At 40.2% G+C, this 16,951-nt stretch overlaps 1 protein-coding gene and 2 non-coding genes across 4 annotated transcripts in view; 1 reads left to right on the plus strand and 2 right to left on the minus strand.

Annotated features, from left to right (window-relative positions):
• Positions 1 to 16,951, plus strand: part of Cradd (CASP2 and RIPK1 domain containing adaptor with death domain) — a 140,202-nt gene that overhangs the window by 96,431 nt on the left and 26,820 nt on the right. The gene's annotated exons all lie outside the window — the stretch shown is intronic.
• On the minus strand, positions 2,070 to 2,197 carry LOC122119330. The gene has a single exon (XR_006149538.1). It is a non-coding gene; the product is annotated as a small nucleolar RNA SNORA51 (small nucleolar RNA).
• Positions 9,345 to 9,451, minus strand: LOC122119324. The gene has a single exon (XR_006149532.1). It is a non-coding gene; the product is annotated as a U6 spliceosomal RNA (small nuclear RNA).

Below are 16,951 nucleotides of genomic sequence, written 5' to 3' on the forward strand. Positions count from 1 at the left end.
TAATAAGGGTAGAAGGATGAACTTAGATGTCCTCAGCATGAGTTCAGCAATGTTGGTCTTCTCCCTGGCAGTGCTGCAGAGCAGGTGGGGTGTGATAGGCATATGAGCTAGTCAGCAGAGCCAGGCAGACCTGTCAGGGAATAACCAAAAGCCAAGGCAACATGCTGGGGGACCCAAATGAAGCCTTCAAATTCAGAAATAACTCCATGATGATTCTAATTCCAGTGTAGCAGTTGCTTTGGGATCAGCATGAAATGCAAGGTCAGACAGTGGTTGTAATAAAGGCTTTGGCTCATGTAAGGATGCTAAACCCTCTGACTAGGAAGTGTACACAGTTGGTGATTGTTTGCTCTACAGTGGTAGAAATTCACATTTTTCTAAAATCATGGTAAACATTTTATAAAATACATGTGCATTATGAATGTTCAAAATTGGTTGTTCAGTGTGGAGTATATTGGGCAGTATTGCTGACATCTTTTTTTGGAGGGAGGGGGAGGGGGTCCGGTCGTGGGGCCTGAACTTTGGGCCTGGGCGCTGTCCCTCAGCTCTTCAGCTCAAGGCTAATGCTCTACCACTTGAGCCACAGTGCCACTTCCGGCTTTTTTTCTTTTTGCTTATATGGTGCTGAGGAATGGAACCCAGGGCCTCAGGCATGCAAGGCAAGCGCTCTACCACTGAGCCACCTTCCCAGCCCACTGACATCTTTCTTTAGAAAGTAGGAAGAGTTAATGGAACTTTAAAAGCTTTTGTTTCCTAAAGGATTGAAATATTGAATGGTTGAAAGTGAACTATTGTAGAGAAATGAAGAGGGGAAGTAGGCAGGGAATGAAGTCATAAAATCCAATTCATATCCTACAAAATTAAGAAAAGTGGGGCGAAGAATGAGGGAAGGTGTTGAAAGGGGTGACATTGATCAAGACACACGCTATCCATAAACTGCTTTATTGAATGGCAACTCCTTTGTACAACTATGTAATGATCATAAAAATAGATTAAAAGAAGAATGTGAACGTTATTTGCCTGACTGGTAAATCAACACAATAAAATTGACATCAAGATCCTCCTGTTATATTTTATCCCTGAACTTGTCAAGAGAATTCTTCGTATGTAGAAAGTGAAAAACATTGATTAGCACTACATTCTCTGTCTTCAAGGTACAAATTTTTCTCCTTAGGAGGATCTCTTTTTGGGATATCACGAGGAGAAAAAGGTTATCTATAGGAGAAGAAAGAACAGTGAGCCAAGACAGTGTTGGAAGTTAGACCTCTTTGGTGTCATTGTTCCATAGTTTGGGTTTTCAACCATATAAATTTCTTTTATAATTAAACAAGAAAGCAAAAGGGACCCCAAACTTCCATAAACAGCAACCTAAACAAAGGCATATATATATATATACTATTATATATAACTGTATATCCTAATGACTTTGAGATATCTTAATTGATTTTTTTAATCTTATTGTGGTTTTGATTTGTATTCCCTGGTTGATTTGTGTTTCAATGGTTAATGGCATCGAGTGTGTTTTCATGACTTTAAATATTTTGAATTTATATCCCTTGTGGTATATAGCAAAAGGCAAAATGAAAATGATCATAGAGAATTTTTAAACTATATTCATTAATCTTATCATTGATTTATGCTAGTATTATTAATTGTGAATAAGTAAGTCCATTAATGTAGTTAGAGACCCAAGTTTGTGTGTAAGAAAGGAGGCTTAAGTATTATCTAAAAATGTAATAATGCAGTCACTTTTCATTTGAATAGTAGATAGATAATCAGTATAAATGCATAATTTATAGTCCTTGATTTGTTCCTTGAAAATAAACAGATAAATCTCAGAATCAGTGACAGCTCAGTAACATTAATTTTTGTAGTACCCAATTGTGGCCTCTAAATGGCTTTTTTTTTTTTTTGGTCGGTCATGGGGCTTGAATTCTGGGCTTGGGTGCTGTCCCTGTGCTCTTCAGCTCAAGGCCAGTGCTCTAGGGCCACTTCCAGTTTTCTAGTGGTTTATTGGAGATAAGAGTCTCATGGACTTTCCTGCCAGGGCTGGCTTTTTTCCCCCCCACCCTTGTCTCCCCATTCACAATACAGACTAGGCACAGACCTGGGCTGAAGTGAATATGGGGTAGGTTTACTCTGCCTCCTCTTTCTATACAGTCAGTGTAAGAAAGCCTGTGGTAAGCACCCGGAGGCCCCAAGGCTGGCTTTGAATGGTGATCCTCAGATCTCAGGCTTCTCAGTAGCTAGGATTACAGGCGTGAGCCACCGGCTCCCGGCTAAATGGCATTTCTTTTTTTTTTGGTCCAGTTGTGGGACCTGAACTCTGGGCACTGTCCCTCAGCTCTTCAGCTCAAGGCTAGCGCTCTACCACTTGAGCCACAGTGCCACTTCTGGCCTTTTTTTTTCCTGCTTATGTGGTGCTGAGGAATCGAACCCAGGGCCTCATGCATGCAAGGCAAGCGCTCTACCACTGAGCCACCTTCCCAGCCCCTAAATGGCATTTCTAAGTAAAAGAAATCAGAGCTTTTTAATGAAGTGGCTCATGCTGGGCCTACACTGTGAAGCATACAGAATGACCTGAGACATCTCAAATCTGAAGCTCATCAAAAAGACTACTGAGATCATGACAAATGATTCAGAAGTCCACCCGAAGAGGCCCCAGGGGGCAAATATGGGACAGTTTTGAGCACCAAAAAGATTGAAGTGTGTGAAAATCTGTTTATGACACTACGTTAAAAACAACACAGTGGGACAAAATGAAAACCAAACTCATCTGTAACTTTTGAAGTTGTGAGGGTGCCAAGTCATTGGTTTTTTTGTTTTTGTTTTTATTGTGAAAATACCATACAGAGGGGTTACAATTACATGGGCAAGGTAATGAGTACATTTCTTATCAGACATTGCAAGCACTATAGCCTCTTCCTTTGTTTCCCCTTTCCCCTCTTCCCCCCCCCCCCCCCCCCCACCAAAGTGGTAAAGTTCGTTTTTCGACATAATGTCTTGTACATCTCATTGTTGCAATGGGTCCACCTGTATTCCTATTTAAACAATTTGTTTTTTCCCTTCCCCTCCACAAAGTATACCAACATCAAATACAGTGAAAACAGGGGTTATATCATGGGGGAGGGACATACAAAGCAACAAAAAATATCATCTTATAAGTGTGTTAGAAACAATCGCAAGAAAGAAAAAACATTTGAATTCTTACCTTGGGGTTCATTTCGCCTAACATCAACTTATTTGACTGTTTCTGTTTGTCTCAGACATATACTAGTTATTGCAAATAAGGGAAACCATGGGACCTATGTTTCTTTGGGCCTGGCTTACTTCACTTAATATAATTTTTTCCAAGTCTTTCCATTTCCTAACAAATGGGGCAATGTCATTCTTTCTGATGGAGGCATAGAAGTCCATTGTGTATGTGTGTATATATATGCCACATTTTCTTGATCCATTCATCTACTGAGGGGCATCTGGGTTGGTCCCATACCTTAGCTATGGTGAATAATGCTGCAATAAACATAGTTGTGCTGGTAGCCTTAGTATGGCCTTGTTTGTGATCGTTTGGTTAAATCCCCAAAAGTAGGATTGCTGGGTCACAGGGGAGCTCTATGTGGAGTCTTGTGAGGAACCTCCATACTGCTTTCCAAAGTGGTTGAACCAGTTTACACTTCCAGCAACAATACAATAGGGTTTCCTTTTGGCCACATCCCCTCCAGCATCTGTTGTTATTAGATTTTTGATTATAACCATTCTAACTGGGATGAGGTGGAATCTCAATGTTTTTTTGATTTGGATTTCTTTTAAGGCTAGAGAAGATGAGCATTTCTAAGATTTGGTTATCTTCCAGTAACACCACAGGCTGGAGACTAAGCCTATAACACTGAGCCTTTGGGGGGGCATTTATTATTCAAACCATGATACCTACAAACCCATCTATGGAGCTAAAAATTTGAACTCATGCATTATTTTATGGTTGTTTCAAGTGTGGTTGGCTGTATAGTTTAGAATTTCTTATTTTTAATTTTGGAGATAGATTTTAAACAATGAGTAAATAGGAATAAATCAAATGGAACATCTGTACTTCTTGCTTATGAGAAAGATGAAAGTGGCATTCTTATTGTAACAACTACAAAGACCTACACAAATGTAAGCTGTCATAAAAGTGAAATATGTATCAAGTTTCTTCACATTCATGAAAGAATAAAACCTGCAGATGGTAACTTTGAAGCCAAGAAAATAACATTTATTTATGCTTGCTCTCCAACAAAATATATCTGATCATCTTTTTTTAGTAGAAATACAGGCCTGGGGGGGAAATACAGCTAATTTCATTTCTCATTTGTTTGTAAAATACTTTTAGGACCATTATCATGATAACATTTTTAAAAATTGTCAAAGCAAACAAATGAAATTTAGCACTTCCCTTGCCATGACTTGCTTTACCCCCTGCAAATTACAAAAGCAAGTGGCTTTGGTAAAACCTGGGTGCGCCCGTGGGCACGCACAGACCTTGCATCATCTGTCATGTGTCATGCTCTAGATGTCAGAAGTCATAGTCATCATTCTTGCTGCAGGGTGTGTGAGACGATGCAAAATACCCGCAGTGCTGTACTTCATGGCTGGTCTCCCCCAGTGATTGATGCCCTAGAGATGTTTGTATCAGAGGAAATTATACTGATAAGTCTGACATTGTTGTTTCCTTCAAGAATCAAAGTACTAAATACAGTTAAGCTGAATGACAAAATTTTACTCACATTCAGAATGAAAGAGTAATCAGTGAGGGCATCAAAATGAAAGAAATGATCACTCTCACTAATATTCATTCAGTCTATGTTAAGTGCTATGCTAAGTTCCATAAATAACTTGATCACATTTAGCACTCTCAGTAATCCCATTTTCTAGCTGAGGTGGCTGAAGCACAGAGGTTATGTGACTTTCCTGAGGTGACACAGTTGGTAAGAGGCAGAACTGGTCTATATACAACCCCCTCCCCCCGCGGCCCCCAGCCTTTGCTCTCTATCCATGGTAGTTTCAGAGTCAGCAGGAGGCAAACATTCAGAATCGACCTCTGCTATGGTTTAGCTCCTGATAGGCTTTCAGAGCACTTTCCAAATCTTTTCAATTTTACAGATTCCTGGAGCCAAGTAAACTGATGGAGCATCTATATAGCTGGCCAAACTCTCTGTACTATGATGACACACTTGGTGTGACTCTCAAGCCTAGGACTTTCCACTGGAACACTAAAACTGCTTTCTACGCAAGAGCTTGTTTAGTCTCCAGCTTCTCCTCTGCCATCTTCCTCCAGACTCTATACAGCTGATAGAGCTATATTAGAGCAGAGTACAGTGACTTCTGTCTAGAGTGAAGCCATTTGGCCTCGCCACCTTGCCAGACAGTTAAAGGTCATTGTAGCGGATGCTCAGTCAAGACTAGAAAGTAGGCCAAACATAATGAAAACATACGGCAAAGAAATGCTGATGAGGAAGTACCTATTATTGTTATTATTATTATTTACCAATTTATTAGAAAAGCATAATACCTGCTTATTTTGAAATCTTAAACATTTTCAGGCACAACTCATTATTAATACGATGTACTTTCTTCAAAAGAATGGTATTTTGACAGATGCAGTTTTCATCTTCAGTGATACATAAAAACACAGGGATGAATACAGCATAGAATTTTACTTTAAATATATGTATAATGCATATGCACAAACACTTGTAAAAATGAAAAAAATCAAGTTCAGACAACAGTGTATATTTGAGTCATCCTGTGCGCCACTCACTGGCATGCATCTGCCTCATCTTCTTGATCCCCAGACCCGTGGGTTAGAAGTCAAACATGCTTCATTGGAGAGTCTTCATAGCTCCTTTTCCCCGCCAACATTCAACCATAGCTGCTGCTCATAGCTCCTGGAAGAACAGCAATGGGAGACTGAGACATGGGCACACAAAACAGTGAGTTACTGGTAAGAAGCCTCTGGATGAAAGAATATAGATGTGATATCTTGGCAGTATTCACTGTGTTTATTAGAAATGCAAGTCCACGGTAGTAAGTTCAAAGGGAATTTTGAAGGAAATATTTCACAGTCCATTAACTCAAACCAGTAAGCTTTGGGTGGCAAAGTATACAAAAATGATAGCTAGTGGACCTTGAAGGCTTAGATACTAACACAAGGGCTTTGTATTTGACCTCAGTGATTATATCCTTCTTCATCAAAAGGATATGATTCTAAGTTTCTGTTAGATAAATAGGTAAAACAAATCTGATGGGGCATTCATTTTGATTTTGTCCTGAAAGTTTTAGCAAGGTAACAGGGTGTAGCAGGGGTCATACACTAAGTACATTGTTTTCTTGGCCTGTGTAGACAAATGAGTGAACTTGTTTGGCATAATGGAGGCACAAATCTCTACTTTTTTCTTTTTGTAAAATTACATATTTTTAACATTGGCAGGTCTTTCTTTTTCTTTCTTTTTTTTGGGGGGGGGGGGTAAGTTGTAGGGCTTGAACTCGGGGGCTAGGCACAGTCCCTGAGCTCTTTTGCTCAAGGTTAATTCTCTACCACTTTGAGCCAGTTAACTGGCTCACTGGCTTTCCTTCCCAGACTGGCCTTGAGGTCCGATCCTCAGATCTCAGCCTCCTGAGTAGCTAGGATTACAGGTGTGGTTCACCAACACCAGGCAGGTCTTTCATTTTTCTTGTCATTGTTTTAGGCCACATGTGGTTGGTCAATGGGCCTTCTGGCACATAGTCTACAATTAGAGGTAATGGACAGAGCTTCGGATTCTGGCAGACCTCAGCTTAATTAAACCTTAGCTTTGTTTTCTAGTGAATATATAAGCTTGTATATCCATATTTAACTTCTCAAAATTTCTACAATAATTTCTTTAAAAAATTTTTCTCCTGACAGCGTTTATGCTTTAGAAAAGAATGGGAGAAACTATGCTTGTCTCATACATTCTAAAATCTTTTCAGTTTACACTTGTTATTTAAAAATAAATATTTGAAAGTTGGGCACCAGTGCCGCACACCTGTAATCCTAGCTACTCAGGAGGCTGAGATCTGAGGATCGTGGTTCAAAGCCAGCTCAGGCAGGAAAGTCAGTGGGACTCTTATCTCCAATTAACCATCAGAAAACCAGAAATGGTACTGTGGCTCAAGTGGTAGACACTCACCTTGAACTGAAAAGCACAGGGACAGTGCCCAGGCCCAGAGTTCAAGCCCTACGACCAACTAATTAACTAGCTAACTAACTAACTAACTAAATATTTGATCTTAAGAGCTACCATAGGATACATTTTCCATTTTCCAGTAAATGAAGAAGACAGTCAAATTAAATAAATGTTATTTACTCTTTCAAGATAGAGCCCCTAATGTTCCAAACCCACTTTAATGAGGAACCACAGGACCACATTTCCTCTGTGTGCAAGAATTCTAGTGGATGGTGACCCCATTGTGACTGATAGTAATGGAAAGAGAAACACTTTTATACCAAGTTCTTTGAAACCATCTGAGCTCACTGGACCCCCAGTGGTTCACATCTGTAGTAACTCAAGAAGCAGAGACCTCTGGGATCTCAGTTCAAAGCCAGCTTGGGCAGAAAAGTCCATGAGGTCCATCTACTTGGCTCACTTTTGCTGCAGTCCCAGTCCTGCTGTCTTCCATTGGACTTCTTGTTGCCTCTTAAGCTATCCCTCTACTTCAGTCTATAGCCATAGCAAGCAGAATGGTTTCTTTAAGTCTACTGTCACCACTTCACTACTTAGAATCCTCCACTCACCTCCTATTGTACTTAGGTAAAAGCCAAGCTCCATGAAGTGGATTCTGCCTATCTGTCCCTTATCTCACCACCACAGCTATTTAGTGGGTGTCTTACCTCAAGGTATTTGTAATTCTCTTTTCTCTCAGTGCTGTGACCATCACTGTAAGGCAGGTTTTCTCTCATTATTTAAGCCACAGTCCATTCACTTCCCCAGAAGGGTGGGGTGTTCCCTGACTATCTAAAGCACTCACATAGCTCTAGCCCACAGCTCATTTTATTTGAATTTATATAAGATGTTTATGTTTATCTGTGTATTTAGTTTGGGCCCCTTAGTGTGTAAATTCCAGAAGAGCATTTCTAGTGCATTCAACAATATCTGGGAAATCCAGGAGGTGAATATTGATTACATACATGAACAAATCGGTGACTTTTGCTTGTGATTGAAGATGAGAGAACTGTGTTCCTAAGATTAATTTATGCAGTTTTACCCCAGACTAATCTTCCCATCCCTAGTACTTTGCTAATTTGGACTCTGTATATGTGTAAAAACTTGTTCACCTGTCTTAAATTAAGAAATACTGTACTTTGGGTTCTTTGTCATTTTTAGTAGTCGCAGGCTGGGCACCCTGCAGAGGAGTCTGTCATTTCTTTGAAATACAGCAATATTTCCATAGCTGTTTACATGTCCTTTTCTCCAGCAATACTTGTACTTTACAGCATTCATGAGCAGAGCCAAGGCCTTACCTCTGTAAGGAAAGAGTAACAGATCCACTAGCTTTATTTGCTCCTTGATCTAAGACACATTTGTTTCTTCTAATCTTTCTCAGCCCATTTTTAGTTGTCAGTATGTCTCCCTTTCCCATCCTTTCTGTTTTACTTTCCTTTAAAAACAGCCCATAAATTTCTAGTTTGGTAAGATCAACTGCTAGAAAAGGGCCCCTTTCTCATGCTTGTTTATACAACTAAAATGTGATAATAGAGAGACCTTTTGTAAAATAGGTAGGCCATTAAACTGACATGGGCTAGGAGTGTACAAGAGATATGAACAAATTCTAATATTCCCTCAGGGAAGTTCCTAACAAAATGAAGTCCTTTGTCACATCCTGGAGTAGACCAGCACTTCAAGAATCTTCTAGAGAGGGGATAGGTTAGATTTGCCAGCAGCTATCTACTTAGCCAATAGTTGTAAGAATAGCTATTTTTGTCTACTTGATAAAATGATTGGGAGGATTTTTTTCCTTTTCTCAAATACATCATAGAATAAAAATAGAATCTTTTGTCGGGATTACCTGGGTAATATTTACTACTTAAAATTATTAAGTATTTTCTTTTTTTTTTTTTCAAAGTTGAAGCATTTTAACATTCTTTTATGAATATGACCTGAATATTGGAAGTACTAATAAAAGGAAAAAACTTTTCGAGAGTTAAGCTGTATAAAAGCCTTATTAAGATGCAAATTAATCTTGTTTCTCCTTTTTTTTTTAATTGTGAAAATACCATACAGCGGGGTTACAATTACATGGGCAAGGTAATGAGTGCATTTCTTATCAAGCATTGTTGCCTCCTCCTTTGTAAAAATACAGCATGCTTCAGGAATTTGCATGTCATCCTTGCACAGGGGCCATGCTAATCTTCTCTGTATCCTTCCAATTTTAGTATATGTGCTGCTGAAGCGAGCACAAATATTTTCTTTTTAAATCAGTGAAAACATTTCTGTGGGAGTAGGCCTTTACTTCTCAAGGTTATAATTTTTCTTCTGAAATTTTACTTGAAGCCTGAGTTTCCTAAGGCTCTAGGATTTATGAGTCCTTTTGACATTGGTGATTTTCATTTTGCTGGGTGTAAGGCCCATCTGTTCTATTAGAGTTGTCACCCTTTGCAAATCTCTTTTACACCGTTGGCGGTCTGTTTCATGGTGCTCATGAGTGGCTTAAACTGACATCACGTGATATTCCCCTGTGTCACCAATGCTCCTTTTCCTGGCTGCTCCTGCATCTGTTTGGCACAGCTGCTACATCCTCTGGGGTCAGCCCCTCCACTTAGTATAAATGTTAGGAGGCAGGAAAGAGAAAAGTACTGTTGTTGGGACATCTGGCATCACAATTTGCTTGATGAAGGAAATGATCTTGGGAAAAACACCTTGATGAGGGCTTGAGGAAGGAAATGAGGCCCCAAAGGCCTGCACATTGGCAGAGTTGCTCTGCATGAGTCAAGGGAAAGATTTATTGGTTGCTCAGAGAGCAAGGGGATACATGTTAGAACAAAAGTGCAAAGAGGCTGGAAAAGGGATAGGACATCCACGAAGCAGCAGAAGACTGCAGGAGGAACCTTGATGACACTGAGCTTTGTAGTCTCCAAGCTTTTTAGTGAAGTGCATGTTTGTTTGTGGATGCTGGCGTGGGCTACATTCCAGGAGGTGAACTTGGAGGTTCATACATTCACATAATAATCCACACAGTTCCGTGCAGAGACGACAACGTTCATGTGACCTGGATCCCAGGAACTGAAGGAGGCCTTGTATATATGATCTCTTCAAAATTGTGAGAAGGCTTTGGGTCTATAGAAACTGTAGGGTTAGTGGAAGTTAAGCAATTTCTTAGTCAGTGAGAATCTCAGTTAACATCATATTGGTACCTGCCATATTTTGTCAATTATTGCTATACCCCAGAATAAATATTTTGCGTCAATTGAAAATTAAGAATTTTGACAAAAGAATGTTAATATTAGTAGAAGGACTAACTCCTCATAAGATATTTTATGAATGCTTGCTGCATTTGGCTTTAATTTTACTACTGTTAATTCTTTATTACAAGGATTACCATAATAATGCATAACTAATATTTTAGTATTACCTTTGGAGGTAGCTATTAAAAGCCATGGAGCACACTTGGGCCAAATGTACCTGGAACATCTGGCAGGCAGACGTGTGACCAGGGAGACCAGCAGGAGGCAGACAGGCCTTGCACTGAGGCAAGAGCAGGACAGTCCCCAGTCCTTGCATTCTCAGCCGGTGGTCGTTGTTTTTTATTCTAGTCACAGTAGGCAGGGCCCGAGTATTCTTCCCTTTTGTGGCAGTACTGGGGATTTGAATTTAAGGTCTTGTGTTTAATGGGCAGGTATTCTACCTCTAGAATGCCCACTAAGCCTTTTTTGCTCTAGTTTCTTTTTCAGGTAGGGTTGCACACTCTTTGGCTGGGGCTTACAGCAGATCCTAATCCTCCTCCCTGTGCTCCCACAGAACTTGACTCCTTGCACAAATCCGTCCCCTCCAATGTCCCTTCCTCCCTCTCTTGAGGCTCTGAGGCCTGGGAGTGCCACCAAGCTAGTGAGCAGCTCTTCAATGCTTCAAGTTGTGACCTTGCTCTTCAGCCATAGGGGCCCTAGACCCTGTTGCACCTATGTGAAAGAGGAAGCGACTCCCACGGGAGCAGAATTCTAAGAAAAGATGTGTAGGAGATGACAGCAGATGGCAGAGAGCATCTGTTCCTAACTGATTGCATTTTGGTTTCCTTCTATTAAAATGAGGGATTTGAACTATATTATTCTTTCTCAGTTTACTAAGCATTCATATGAATGATTTAATGCCCACTGATGATCACTGCCAAGTCCCAGTGTTTCACAACAGGAAACAAGATGGTAGTTTTCTACTTTCTGCATTTCTTCTACACTTACTATCTCTGAAGAACATTCCCTCCTCAACTATTTGATTACTCTGAGATGCAGTCTTCTAAAATCAGGATGCTGTGAGCTGTAACTGGTATCATTAATTATAGAGGCATTATCAATAGCCCCGAAGCTGGAGGACTGTTGGTCCAGGTTCTCACTGTGCTGGTCCAATGGCCAACTTGGCCATGCTCTGTAACAAACTGCAAGAAGTGTGGGGTGGAGGAATATTGGATGTTATTTGGGTTAATATATTCTCATAAGCCTCTGAATATCTTCTTTAATCTGACAGTCTCATGAGAGGTGGAAAAAGCACCATCCAGACCATTTCTCAAGAGGACCACTTGTTTTTCTGAAATTTGCAGAATGGACTCATCCTGAAGGTAGATCTTTATCCATTCCTTTCAGCTTTCATTTTGCTTCCTTTTGGAAAGAACAGCCACTCTGGGAAAAGGATGGGGCTATGGCATCTTTATTAGTGGCCCCCAAGCATCTCATGCATTGAGAGACTTCATAGTGGGAGCTAGGGATGTGTTTGGAAGTAATGGAGGTAGTGAATCTAGCAAGAGGCTAGAACTCTTCACAGTGTCAGTGCCTGAAAGTGAAGATGGAAGAATGAAAACCTGTGACTCTTAAAATGGTACCTTCTAGCTTCTAGTGCCAGTTTTATGTTTGATATGAAATGTCAGTCTTCAGAGCCCCTGGTTGTAATTATTAAGTCTGATGACTTCTGCAAGTTGTGAAACATAATAATGCTCTGGGAAGAGATCTAAGTAGATCAGGATAATTTCTTGGTGTAGGACCACTGTTTACCATCCTTTTAAAAATTATTTTTCTTTTCTTCCTGACATACAACTAGACAGACTACGATTCCTAGCCTTCACTGCAATTTAAGGAAACATAGAGAGATGTACACCACTCTCCGGCTAAGCCCATGATGATCTGTCTATGTTCCTTTTCTCTTTGGCCTTTTCTCTTTGGTTGGAATATAAGCAGTACCCTGACAACTTTAGAAATCATCAGCCTCCATCTTCCTGATCATTTGCCCCCAAATGTTTAATTAATAAGGTTTCTCTCCTAAGAGCCATTCCATAGCCACCTTTTAGCACCACACATCTAAAACTATCCAAAAAAAAAAAAAAAAAAGAGATAAATGTTCTGCCTTGCCAATAAACTGTTAGCAAGTCTAAACTCGGGAGATCTGTCTCCCTTGGCATTTTGAGAAGTCTCTTAATTACTTCCAGCTGAAATGGAAAAATAAACAAAATAGAAAATCATTCTGTGGTAGGCAGAATGATGCCTCTCCATAAAGACGTCCATGTCTTAATCCTCAGAATCTGTAAGTATATTTCTTTACATGGCAAAAGGGACTTTGCAGATGTGATTAAGGCTACTGAGCCTGGATTCTAGATTTGCCCAGTCTAATCACAAGGCAAAAGAACTGGAAAAGGAAAGCAAAAAAATGGGTCAGATAGATGTGACATCAGGAATTGACTCACTGTTGCTGGTTTTGGAAGTGGAGGGAGGGGCTACAAACCAAGGAGTGGAGGCAGTTTCTAGAGGCTGGAAAATAGAAGACAACACAGTCTCTAGAATGGAAGACAGCCCTATTATACCTTGGTTTTAGCTCAGTGAGACACGTATCAGGCTCCTGACTTGTAGAATAGTAAATTTGTACTATTTTAACTCATTATGATACTTTGTCATGGCAGCCATAGCACTCATATACCAAACCACACAAAACACGTATTTTAAAAAGTAGCTATATCACCAGGTACTGGTGGCTCTTGCCTGTAATCCTAGCTATTAAGGAAACAGATCTGAGGATTGAAGTAAAAAGCCAGCCTGAGCAAGAAAATCTGTGAGACTTTTATCTCCAGTTAAGCACCAGAAAACCAGAAGTGGTGCTATGGTTCAAAGTGGTAGAGTGCTAGCACAAAAACTCAGAGACAGTCACAGGTCCTAAGTTCAAGCCCCATGACCACCATCAACAAAAAAGTAGATATATCTTCATAGTAGGCCCGTTTAAAGGCCCTTAATGTATGTTTCAAATATCTGGAGGAGGAATTATGCAACATGATGCAGACTGGCGACAACTGAGGGAAACTTTTCAGTTTTCATCGTAGTGCAGTGGTTAGTATTGCTATCTAGACTGTGTGAGATTTGATTGGCCCTAGGGGAAGTCCCCGGGTGTAGGAGAATAATGAAATGAGGTTATGGGTATCTTCTCATGTCATGATCTACTCATTAGAGTGAGCTGCAAATACTGTGGTCAGGCCTTTGGGCAAGAGACACAGTTAAGGTTTTTGTTTTCCTTCTAAAGCTTCACCTCTTTTCTATTGCTGAAATGTGGCTAGCTTCATCATCCAACAAGAATCATCCTTCTAATTTACACCAAGCAAAACAGTTGGAAAGTAAAACCTCATATTCTGGTGAGAGGAAGAGAGGAAGGAAGCACAGAATTATTGGCCAAATCTGAATGACAGGCTCTGAGGTTGAGTTCATCTTAGTTTGCCTTGGGTTAATCTTGTAAAATTTCAGAACTCTGGGAAGGTGATTAATAGTGCCTGTTGTACAAAGGTGCTGAGATTTAATAAATGGTAGTCAGGGCGATGAGTCAGCAACTGACTGCTGTTCCTAAGGTCTCTCAGAATATGTTCATTTCTTTTTAAAGACTGTGATGAGTTCAATAAGTCATTTATGAGTTGAGCACCAGATATCTTTGTGTACCGAATAAAGCTATCATAATTTCCTTACTGTAATTACAATTCAGTTCTGACAATCAGTGTTATATTTGCACGTAGCCATTGAGGTTTCTTTCTCTTACCATCCACATGAATCCTGTAATACAAAATTCAGCCTAACACTGAGGTCACTTGAAATCCAAAAACTATTTTCTAAGTCATTTTTTTCTTAAGATATATGTGATACACTTTAAAGTAACAAGAAGCAGAAAATTATTAAAGTATAACAATCACTTTATAGGAGTATATATAATCTAGTCTATTTTAATTTCTGTGTGTGTGTGAATATTGTGATGCATACATGCAATCCCAGTATTTTGGAAAGCAAAGTAAGAGAATCAGAAATTTAGGCCAAGCTAGGCCACATAGCAAGACCCTGTCTTTAAAAAAAAATGGTTATTGATGGGCTAGGAAGGTGGCTCAGTGGTAGAGCACTTGTCTTGCATGCATGAGGCCCTGCGTTCAATTCCTCAGAACCACATAAGCAGGAAAAAAAAAAAGCCAGAAGTGGTGTGATGGCTCAAGTGGTAGCACGCTAGCCTTGAGTTGAAGAGCTGAGGGACAGTGCCCAGGCCCAGAGTTCAGGCCCCACGACCGGACCCCCCAAAAAATTGTTATTGAAAAATATTAAGAATGAAAGGGCATCTTGGCATAGCAGATTTATACATTATGCCTTTTTTCCTTTTCTATATGGATGGACATATGAACTAAACCTTGGCAGGTAAACATATAGATAAGACCTCCATTATATTCACTAGTCTCATTCCTTCCTCTCAACTGTCTCCTCTCTGATTGAAATATAGTTGTGTCTTCAAGTGGCAGCCAAAGAAATAGTATCATATGACTTTCTCAACCAACAGCTGAAAAATTGTGTAAAGTTTTTTTATTTGCAATATCTAGTATATATCTGAGTCAAGCAGAAAAGGTCAGATAAGGTGATGTTAGGGAAATGAACCCTAAGATATGTGTTCAAATGTTTTTTTTCTTTCATGCGATTGTTTCTAACACATTTATAAGATTATTTCTTTGTTGCTTTGTATGTCCCTCCCCCATGGTATAACCCCTGCTTTCACTGTATTTGATGTGGGTATAATTTGTAGAGGGGAAGGGGAAAAACAAATCATTTAAATAGGGATACAGGTGGACCCATTGCAACAATGAGATGTACAAGTTGTTATGTTGAAAACGAACTTTACAACTTTGGTGCGGGGGGGGGGGGGGGTGGGGGTGGGGGAGGGGGGACAGGGAGGATTGGGTGGGGGGGCGGGGGGGAAGATGGGAAGGGATGGGAAGGGGAAACAAAGGAGGAGGCTACAATGCTTGATAAGAAATGTACTCATTATCTTGCCCATGTAATTGTAACCCCTCTGTACAGTATTTTCACAAAAAAAAAAAAAAAAAAAAGACAGGCAAGGGCTTTGGTTCTAGACTGTTGAAATTGCTGGAGAAAGTACATTCCCTAAATTAGGGCATCTATGAGAATATTAAGCTTCTCAAGCCATGTTTCCAGGCTATACCAAACTGTACTCCTTGAAGTAGAACACTCAGTACTGGTTTGAAAACTTCTATGAGTAATGTAGATGGAATTGCTGAGAGGAGAAAGAGAAAGAACAAATATCTTTAAGAATAGGAAATTTCACTAGACTCTTTGCACAATACATTTTGACGGATATACATATTACTTCTTGCCTCCAACTGGCAGACTGCCCAATCATGCAAGGACACACTTAGTAAGTACTAGGGTCTCAAGTCCATTGCTAACTATGGTCCCAGTCTGGCTACCCAAACTCCTAGCCACATCACTGTCCCAGCTTCCCTCCCCAATACCCACACTATATACTGTAGTGATCAGTTAACTGAGGTACAAGTAGGTTTGTATTTCTGCCTGGCCTAGATTATGTCCTATCTCAGATCAGACCTGAAAAGTGAAATGCAAACTCATTTGCCAGAAGCTAAAAGTCTAAAAACATTTCAAAGTGACTAAGCCCTCTAGCTGAACTTACAAATAAATCTATGATTGATTCCTTCATTTTATTCTTTGTCCTTGAATCCCCATGCATGTTAGCAAGCACTCTACCACTGACAGGCCAATGACAGTCATCTTTAATTAATTGTGGAATAAAGAGAAGCCTGTGACTGCCTAGCCTCCCATTGGTCATAACTGCCAATTGGTGCTATTTTAGTTCTTTGAAAGAAGCTCTGAAATTAGAAACCTGGGGTTGGGCCTTTTGGTCAGACAGATGATCCTGGTTCAGCTTGTGCTTTTTGGACTTTAGGATGGTATGGACGCAATGAAGGTTTAGTAGAAGCTGTGCGTCGATCCCGGTTGTCCTCTGGGCTAACCATCTTGTGAGAGTGTTCTTTTGCAGCACTGGTCACAGCCGTGAGCTGCAGCTTCCAGTCAACCACGCAGTCATGGGGAACAACCCGTAACCCGTACTCTGCAGGGCCATGTGTTGCCAAGCTAAGCTGTTTAGTGTGTTAGGCTTATTCTAAATGCATTTTTGGCTTATATTATTTTAAATTCAGGACATACTTGTAACCTAAGTCAAGGAGCATCTGTACTTGCATTACTGAATGCGGTTTATGGAGTGATGGTGCAAAGTGTAATGAGAGCAGGCTGTCTGCCTACAGCTTTGAGTTGCACTGAGGTGCAGCTGCCCTAGCACTTGCCTTTTATTTTTGGCCAGACTCTCAATGCCTTGTAGTCCTTCCCCAGACCCGTAGCAGAGGACAAAAGGGAGAGTAGTTTTCTGGGTCAGGAAAAGAAGGA

Source organism: Dipodomys spectabilis, unplaced genomic scaffold, assembly GCF_019054845.1.
Source record: "Dipodomys spectabilis isolate Male_0828 unplaced genomic scaffold, ASM1905484v1 ptg000163l, whole genome shotgun sequence".
Taxonomy (NCBI): Eukaryota; Metazoa; Chordata; class Mammalia; order Rodentia; family Heteromyidae; genus Dipodomys; species Dipodomys spectabilis.